Raw genomic sequence first — 9,529 nt, 5'->3', positions numbered from 1 at the left:
GAGTCCATGGTTGTTTGGGAAAATGGATTAATGGTTAAAGGAAGAAGAAAAAAGAAGAGAATAGGTGTTAACCAAATATAACTACATAATACAGAATTTCTAAGTATCAGAGATGGCTATGCAGGAAAACACTGGACTTTGGTACATATTAGTAGAATCTACTCCAGATAATTCCTGTACTATCTTAGCTTACCCTAAGTAGCCACGATTTTTCATAGTAGCCCTTTTCATCAGCCCTTAGATGTAAGCATATAGAACCTATTAGTTTATTGACAGTCAATATCAGAACTTGAGTCTCCTGATAACCTCCCTGTCCAGAATCTTTCCAATACACAACATGCTCAGAACTGATAACGATGCTGTGTACCTATATACATTCTGTAAGTATGTTAATGAACACAGAGTCCTTAATAATTATTAGGGCTCTGTTCCTGGAAACGATTTTTGGGTAGATAATGACTTGGGAAACAATTATAATTTAAAGTTAATTAAATAACTAAAATTTCACATATAAAATGATTACCTATTTGATAATACATGTTTAAGACAGATAAGAAAAAATGAAATCTTATGAGGGTATAATAGTATACACACACACACACACACACATATTCATTCACTAATTCATTTTAAACATTTCTAGGGAGACAGTCACTTTCAGTAGTTCTTCAGTGATGGTACTTTGCTGGTGTAAACTCCAGGCCAGGCTCCACCTCTGAGTGGTGACCTCTAACCTGTGCTCCATCTCTGAGGGTTCACAACCTCCTGGCCTTGGTCTCAGAGGGGTGAACACACAGTCTGCAAACCAAGCAAGAAAGATTTCTTTCTGACCCAGCAACAAGCTGCTCAAAACTTGCAGCTGAAAACTATGCCAAACCCCATATACAGGTTTTTATACAACTAGAGATTTCTAGTTAAAAACCTAAGTTGAGTCTGTTCTTTAAGCCTATAAAAACTATTAGGAAAGTTTTCCAAAAATAATCCAAATATATGTTTTAAAAATATAGTCCACTAAAATGTAGATATATATGTGCACATGTATTTATAGGCAGCGATATATATTCCTCCCTAGTGTTCAGATTTTCTATGTAAAAATAATTTAAAAATAAATTATAGGTAAATGTTTCTTAATAAGATGCATAGAAGCTGAATTATCCAAGACTTTAAGTTTCACCATCCTAAAGTAATGACATAGGAATTTCTCTACCAATTACTGAAGTTTAAGAAATTCTCATTGAGACGTTTTGTTTTGTTTTCCTACTTCATTTTTGAGTTTTCAGATTTGGGGAACACCTGTTGAATAAGTTTAAGTACATGGATAAGGGGGGGGCGGGGAAAATGGGAGTAGGGTCCCCAAGTCACCTGCGCTCATCCAACTTACCTAGATAACTTTCAAATCATCCTGAAACCCTATGAATTCTACCTAAGATTTAAAGAGAGAACAGCTGGAATGCTACAGAGAGAAGAGTTTGCACTTCTAACAAGGTAGGAAGCCGAGGGAAGAAAAAATAAAAAAGAATCCAGTGGCGGAGGGGCCCCGCAAGGAGCCGGGCTAAGGCCAGGCAGCAAAAGCCTCCAGGACAGGAAAGCCCAGCCTGGAGAAGCAGGAAGTTTAAAAATCTGAACCGAATTCTTTCCAGAGGGGAAGGCGCTCAACAGGGAAACCAGGCAGAACCGCAGGAGGGGCAATGGAACCTCCAACTCCCCGGGGTCACTAGGAGAGGAGGGCACCTGGGAGAGAGTGCACCAAAGACCACGGGTTGAGCTCTGTGAAGGGCTGAAGCACGCACCTGGCGGGACCTCGGGAGAAGCTCAGGCAGCGGCTCTGGCTGAAGGAGGCTGCACCCTGCTACCTTCGGGAGCCCGGGCCCCAGGAGTGCAATTCCAGCAGAACAGGCCCTGGGTCCCAGGGGACAAAGCAGACACAGCCCAGGATCCTGTGCTCCCCCTGGGACAGGCAGAGGCAGGGAGGGCAGAGGACAGCAAGGACCCTCCTGCTGCCAGGCACCCCCAGGCTGTGCAGATCAGCGCCCCCTGCTCCTGGGAGTATCCAGGCAAGTGCAGACCAGTTGCTGCGGGAGTTACTGGGAGAGCTGACCCCAGAGCTGGAAGGGTGGCCGCGCCAGTGTGGTTGTTCCTCCTGGTGTCACCCTGTGCCTGGGACAGAGTGGGGCCACCAGGGAACTGGGGCCTCAGGGGGTAAACAGCTCCCACTGAGCCATGCACACACCTGAGAGTCAGCACAGCAGCCCCTCCCCCAGAAGACCAGCTGGAAGGACAGGGGAAGAGCAAGTTTTTGGCTGAGCAGCACTGGAAAGCCCCAGGGAAGTTGAGGGACTTACGGTATATAGAACCAGAGGATACCCCTCCTGGTCTTTTGTTTTTGTTTTTTCTTTTTTTTCTTCCTTTTTTTCAGTACAATTCATTTTTAGCCACTCTGCACTGAGCAAAATGACTAGAAAGAAGAACTCACCACAAAAGAAAGAATCAGAAACAGTACTCTCTGCCACAATTTGATTACAATTTGATGTCAGAAAGCCAATTCAGAAGCACAATTATAAGGCTACTGGTGGCTCTGGAAAAAAGCATAAAGGAATCAAGAGACTACATGACTGCAGAATTTAGATCTAATCAGGCCAAAATTAAAAATCAATTAAATGAGATGCAATCCAAACCGGAGGTCCTAATGATGAAGGTTAATGAGGTAGAAGGAAGAGTGAGTGACATAGAAGAGAAGTTGATGGCAAGGAAGGAAGCTGAGGAAAAAAAGAGAAAAACAATTAAAAGACCATGAGGAAAGGTTAAGGGAAATAAATGACAGCCTCAGAAGGAAAAATCTACATATAATTGGGGTTCCAGAGGGCGCCAAAAGGGACAGAGGAACAGAAAGTGTATTTGAAGAAATGATAGTTGAGAACTTTCCTAACTTGGGGAAGGAAACAGGCATTCAGATCCAGGACATAGAGAGCCCCCCCCCCCAAAATCAATAAAAAACATTCAACACCTCAACATTTAATAGTGAAACTTGCAAATTCCAAAGATAAAGAGAAAATCCTTAAAGCAGCAAGAGACTAATTATATGGGGAGAAATATTAAATTAACAGCAGACCTCTCCACAGAGACCTGACAGGCCAGAAAGGGCTGACAGGATATATTCAGGGTCCTAAGTGAGAAGAACATGCAGCCAAGAATACTTTATCCAGCAAGGCTCTCATTCAGAATAGAAGGAGAGATAAAGAGTTTACAAGACAGGCATAAACTGAAAGAATATGTGACCACCAAACCAGCTCTGCAAGAAATATTCAGGGGGACTCTGTAAAAGAAAGAGGATGCCGAAAGATATAACCCACAAAACAGGGCCTGAATAAAATAGGTATTATGATGATACTAAATTCATATCTTTCAATAGTAACTCTGAACATGAATGGGCTTAATGATCCCATCAAAAGACGCAGGGTTTCAGACTGGATAAAAAAGCAAGACCCATCTATTTGCTGTCTACTGGAGACTCCTTTTAGACCTAAGGACACGTACAGCCTGAAAATGAAAGGTTGGGGAACCATGTACCATTCAAATGGTCCTCAAAAGAAAGCAGGGTAGCAATCCTCATATCAGATAAATTAGAGTTTATCCCAAAGACTGTAGTAAGAGATGAAGAGGGACACTATATTATACTTAAAGGATCTGTTGAACAAGAGGACCTAACAATCATGAATATTTATGCCCGTAATGTGGGAGCTGCCAAGTATACCAATCAACTAATAACCAAAGTAAAGATATAGTTAGATAATAATACACTAATACTGGGAGACTTCAACATGGCACTTTCTGCAAATGACAAATATTCTAAGCACAACATCTTCAAAGAAACAAGAACTTTAAATGATACACTGGACTAGATGGATTTCACAGATATTTACAGAACTTTACATCCAAACGCAACTGAATACACATTCTTCTAAGTGCACATGGAAGTATCTCCAGAATAGACCATCTACTCTATGGTCAATATTCGACAAAACCAGAAAGAATATCCACAGGAAAAAGGATAGTCTCTTCAATAAATGGTGCTGGGAAAATTGGACAGCCACGTGCAGAAGAATGAACCTATACCATTCTCTTACACCATACACAAAGATAAACTTAAAATGGATGAAAGATCTAAATGTGAGACGAGAATTCCTCAAAATCCTGGATGATAACACAGGCAGTAACTTTTTTAACTTGGCCGCAGCAAGTTCGTGCAAGATAAATCTATGAAGGCAAGGGAAACAAAAGCAAAAATGAACAATTTTAATCAAGATAAAAAGCTTCTGCACAGCAAAAGAAATATTCAACAAAATAATAGACAATCTACAGAATGGGAGAAGATATTTGCAAGTGACCTATCAGATAAAGGGCTACTATCCAAGATCTATAAAGAAGTTATTAAACTCAACACCAAAGAAACAAAGAATCCAATCATGAAATGGGCAAAAGACATGAACAGACATTTCACCAAAGAAGACCTACACATGGCCAACAAGCACATGGGAAAATGCTCTGCATCACTGGCCATCAGGGAAATACAAATCAAAACCACAATGAGATACCACCTCATACCAGTGAGAATGGTGAAAATTAACAATACAGGATACAAGAAATGTTGGAGAGGATGTGGAGAAAGGGGAACCCTCTTGCACTGTTCTGAAAGTGTGAACTGGCACAGCCACTTTGGAAAACAGTGTGGAGGTTCCTCAAAGTGTTAAAAATAGAGCTACCCTAGATCCCAGCAATTGCCCTTCTGGGTAGTTACCCCAAAGATACAGATGCAGTGAAAAGCCGAGACACCTGCACCCCAATGTTTATAGTGGCAATGTGCACAATAGTCAAACTGTGGAAGGAGTTCCACAGTTTGTGCTTCGTTGTCCATTGAAAGATTAATGATAAAAGAAGATGTGGTATATGCATACAATGGAATATGACTCAGCCATTAGAAATGACAAATGCCCACCATTTGCTTCAACGTGGATGGAATTGGAGGGTATTATGCTGAGTTAAGTCAGTCAATCAGAGAAGGACAAACATATGGTCTCATTCATTTGGGGAATATAAAAAATAGTGAAAAGGGAAAGCAAAGAAAACGAGTGAGAAATATCAGTGAAGGTGACAGAACATGAGAGACTCCTAAGTCTTTGAATCAAACAAGGGGTAGTGGACGGGGAGGTGGGTGGGGGAATGGGATGACTGGGTGATGGGCACTGAGGGGGGCACTTGATGGGATGAGCACTGGGTGTTATGCTATATGTTGTCATATTGAACTCCAATAAAATACATATACATATGTATTATATGTATTTTATACATATAATATTATACATATAATATTTTATATTTTGTTTATTTTATTTTTATATTTATATTTATATTTTATTATACATATATTTTATACATATGTATTATATGTATGTGTTTATATATATATTTATTTATATATATATTTTTATATTTTTTATATTTTATATATATATATATATATATATATATATATATATATATATATATATATGTTCCAGGCTTTAAGCAGGATAAAGACTCTCCTTACTTTATCTGGTGCTATGTGCTCTAATGAAGTAAAATTCTTGGCAATTGGGAATCTTCATATTCTTAAAGCTTTTGAAAGTATTATTTTTATATTTACCAGATGCCTTATAGAGTTCAAATTCTCATAAATGGAGAAAATAGTCTTCCTTCCTAGTTTTCTTACACACACAAAAGGTGCATGGATAAATGTTTAGGAAAACCTTCGACTTATGAATAAATACCTAAGGAAAATTAGAAAAATTCCTAAGTTTGTATCTGACTTTCATCTCATTGGGACCATATAAAAGTCAGTAATTTTAGGTTACTTGGATGACTAGTTAAGTGTCCAACTCTTGGTTTCTGTTCAGGTCATAATACCAATGATTGGGCTCCATGCTCAGCACAAATCTACTTGAGTTTCTTTGCCTCTCTCTCTCTCTCATACTCAAGCTCTCTCTTTCTGAAAGAAATAAAATCTTTTTAAAAATAATTTTTAAATGTTTTAGATAATAACTCAATTTTCTCAAGCCATAGAAGAACCATCCTAGAGCAAATTAAACTTTAATGTGTATCAATGAATTCCAAGATATACAATATTATGAAAAAAGTATTTCTTCTTATTTCTGGGATTAATCAATGAATAATAAAAGGTACATTTGCCTAATCCATAAACAGAAGCAATTTAGAAAAAAATAGAGACTGATGATTTAAATATAAGCCTCAGTTGCTACAAATACGGTGCAATATGGGTTCTATTACTGAAAGTACCAAAACTGGTCTATAATATATATATTTCATGAAATTCACCTGTAGTATACTCATCTGCAATGATACCCAACTGCTGTCATCCATTTTCTTTGTCTATAATACAGGTGAGTGAAGCTAAGTGATAAGAGATTAGTCATGATAGAAAGGAGGAACTAGAATTAAAGTAAAAGAAAAAGCAAAAGCAAACCAAAACAACAACAAAATGATGTAAATGGTTCCTTTCTATAGCTTATAAATATTCTCCTCAGGTTAAAATTATTTTTAATACATTGCAAACAGGAGACAATTGTACAAATTCAATTGACAATTTCAATTGAAATGAAAGGATTCAAGGATTTTCATATCCCCTATGTGAAAAGCTGCTTTTCATTTTATTAACTTTTTAGTCAGCATCCTCATCTCTCACCCAAACCCTAACAGCTGATACTCTGAAGTAGAGCCTAATTTTTTTCTTTTTCCCAGGGTAACTCATCTCATGTTTTTGACTGCAACTGATTCCATATATGAACAAATAAATGATTTAATAGCCTTTAAATCATTTGACATGTTAAAAAAGATATCATGCAAATCAAAAGTATTATCACCTTTAAAGGCATTAAATCTCAGAAAAAAATAATTATGACTGGTTTTAAGAAATTTCCTTTACAGTATCTCTTATCACATAGAGTATATCTGCTTGAGGTGACAAAACTATCATTATTAAAAGACTGATGATTAATATGAAATATTGAAAGCATTTAAAAATTCACATATTTTATTAAAACCATTAGTGTTTTCATTGGAAACTTTTATGCTGCATAAGTTTGACTAAAGTGTGGAATTTAATGCCTTTAAATAACCAATTCACAAGCTAATTAATGTATTGGCATGTTCTCCCAGAATTTTCACTATGTTCTCTTCTCTGTGCTTGCATTTAATTCACCCTCCCAGAAAACTATGTGTTACCAATTACTCCTTGCATATCCCAACTGAAATACTATGGATAAGAAATTTTAGAAGATCTAAAATCCTATGCACATTGTTTTAAACATTCCCCAATATAGTTCTCTGAAAGAATATATAAAAAATAAATATCAATGTCAAATAAGTAAGCTTCCAAATAGGTTTCTTTCAACTGTCACATTGAATTAGACAGGGCATAAGACAGCTTAAATAACTGGGTTGAAACGTTTTAAATAGTTTTAACCCCGGTAAGCCAGTGAAGACATTGATTGCTGTACATTATTGAAACCTTTGATTCTCCAACCAAATAACAATCTATTTTTCTTATTCTTCCTAAACAATCTTATGGAGAGATTACAAAACAGGTATAAATAGTACACATTCTGTCAAGAATGCCTCTTTGTGCAAAAGGAAAAGTACTAGCTAGCACATAATTTTCAGAACAGTCTCATTTCTGGTCTGCTGGAGTCTCATAAAAAGAAAAAAAATAATAAAGAAGTGTTTTGTTTTTTAAAGAAAAGGAAAGAAAGGGAAAAAAAATACTAATGAAGCCCATCAAGAGAATGTATTTGACACCAGAGAATAAGAATTAAAAACTCAAAACTAATTATTATGCCTTCTTGTGTGAGCCCAGAAAAAAAGAAATACTTGAGGAACAGAGTATATAGACTACTTTTACAAGGAAAGCCTATGATTTTTTTTAAAGTACTAATTCAAAAATTGCTGTGATTTTAGCCCAATCTCAATTACAGTGCCATAAATTGATGCCCAGCATCATTATGCCATTTTCTTCCTTAAGTATACTATAGAAGCAACAATACTGATTAGAGGAGAATTTTTAAAATTACTATTTGCTACCTAGTATAGAGCAAATAGTCTTGACTGAAAATTTTATTTCATAAGGATAAATAAAACCTATTATATGTCCTGAAATCTTACACAAAAATAGAAAAAATACATTTACCATAATTTCATTTATTGCCATGATTTTCCCAACAGTTTTGAAAATTTACTGTATATGTGTATGTATATTATGTATATACGCACATAAACACACACACACACACACACACACACACACATATATATATATACGCTATAATTTGCCCTTGGTTTCCATTCTTACCGACCTTTCAGTACTGTAATATCTGGAAAGCAACATATTACAGACCTCAGACTTCTTCAAAACTAGAGTTACGGATTCAAATTAGATTCTGCAATGAGAGGCACTTGTTCAAGTTGTTGCAGATTAGTTGAGCACACTTAATCTTCCTGCTGCAGTTACTGCCAACTAGGAAGGTATCAGCCATGTAAGTATTTAGGGCTGCCCAAAATGTTCCAAAGTCTAGAGTCCAACTTTAATAGCATCTTGAGGCAGCTGAAGTAGATGTTCTTTGCATCCCAACCAATCACTAGCCATCAGCTTCATGAATGACAGACTAAGAAGCAGAAATAGTGTCTTCTCTGGATTAAAACTAAGGTTTTAATATATGCCTGACATCACTAATCCATTGGCAGCCACTTTACTTTTCTTCTCCAGACCTTCCAACAATTTGCAAGCATGAAATGCCTTCCATTAAGATTTTTTTCTTTGGAAAAAAAGAATGTTTCCTGAACCATTATCCAGAATGATAACACAAAGACAGGAAAGTAAAATTCTCCCAAGATAGGCCATGGAAGACTGGATTCCCTCATTAATTTCATCTCAATACTATACTCCCCTCCTTACACCATGTGCTTGAAAAATATCTTTCTTCAGCAGAGACTGTTGAAATGAGAAGGAAGAATACTACTCTGAGCATGAACTCTACACACATATCAGTGATAAAAGCTTTGAATCCTCAGTGGAACAGGTGGAGTGTGGGGATTGAAGACATTAATTTTAAAGCTGAGAGCATTTCCATTTTTGCAGAGATAAAGACTTTAATTAATCGTTGAGCCTCTTTATTCTTTTGTTTTGGAAGTCATGAAATTACATGGATAATCCAGTTCTATGGAGACATGTCTTTCCTTGATTTGACAATTTTATAAACCCATGTGGATAAAGAATGCTGAAGCCCTGATTTCAGTGTCTTGGTAACAGATCCTTGACCCTGGCTGAAATATTCAGGAAGATTTATCATCCTGGCCATCAGTGTGGTTCCAGTGTCTATCCAATCAGAGCCCTTCCTCAAATTACAACCTCTGATACCTCTTTAATGGCAACAAAAGCTATAAAACCTACTCAAGTTTGACTCCCAGGGTTACCCTATACTCT

The sequence above is a fragment of the Vulpes vulpes genome, unplaced genomic scaffold (genome assembly GCF_048418805.1).
Source record: "Vulpes vulpes isolate BD-2025 unplaced genomic scaffold, VulVul3 u000000702, whole genome shotgun sequence".
NCBI classification, from domain to species: Eukaryota; Metazoa; Chordata; class Mammalia; order Carnivora; family Canidae; genus Vulpes; species Vulpes vulpes.
This window is presented reverse-complemented; position numbering follows the sequence as displayed.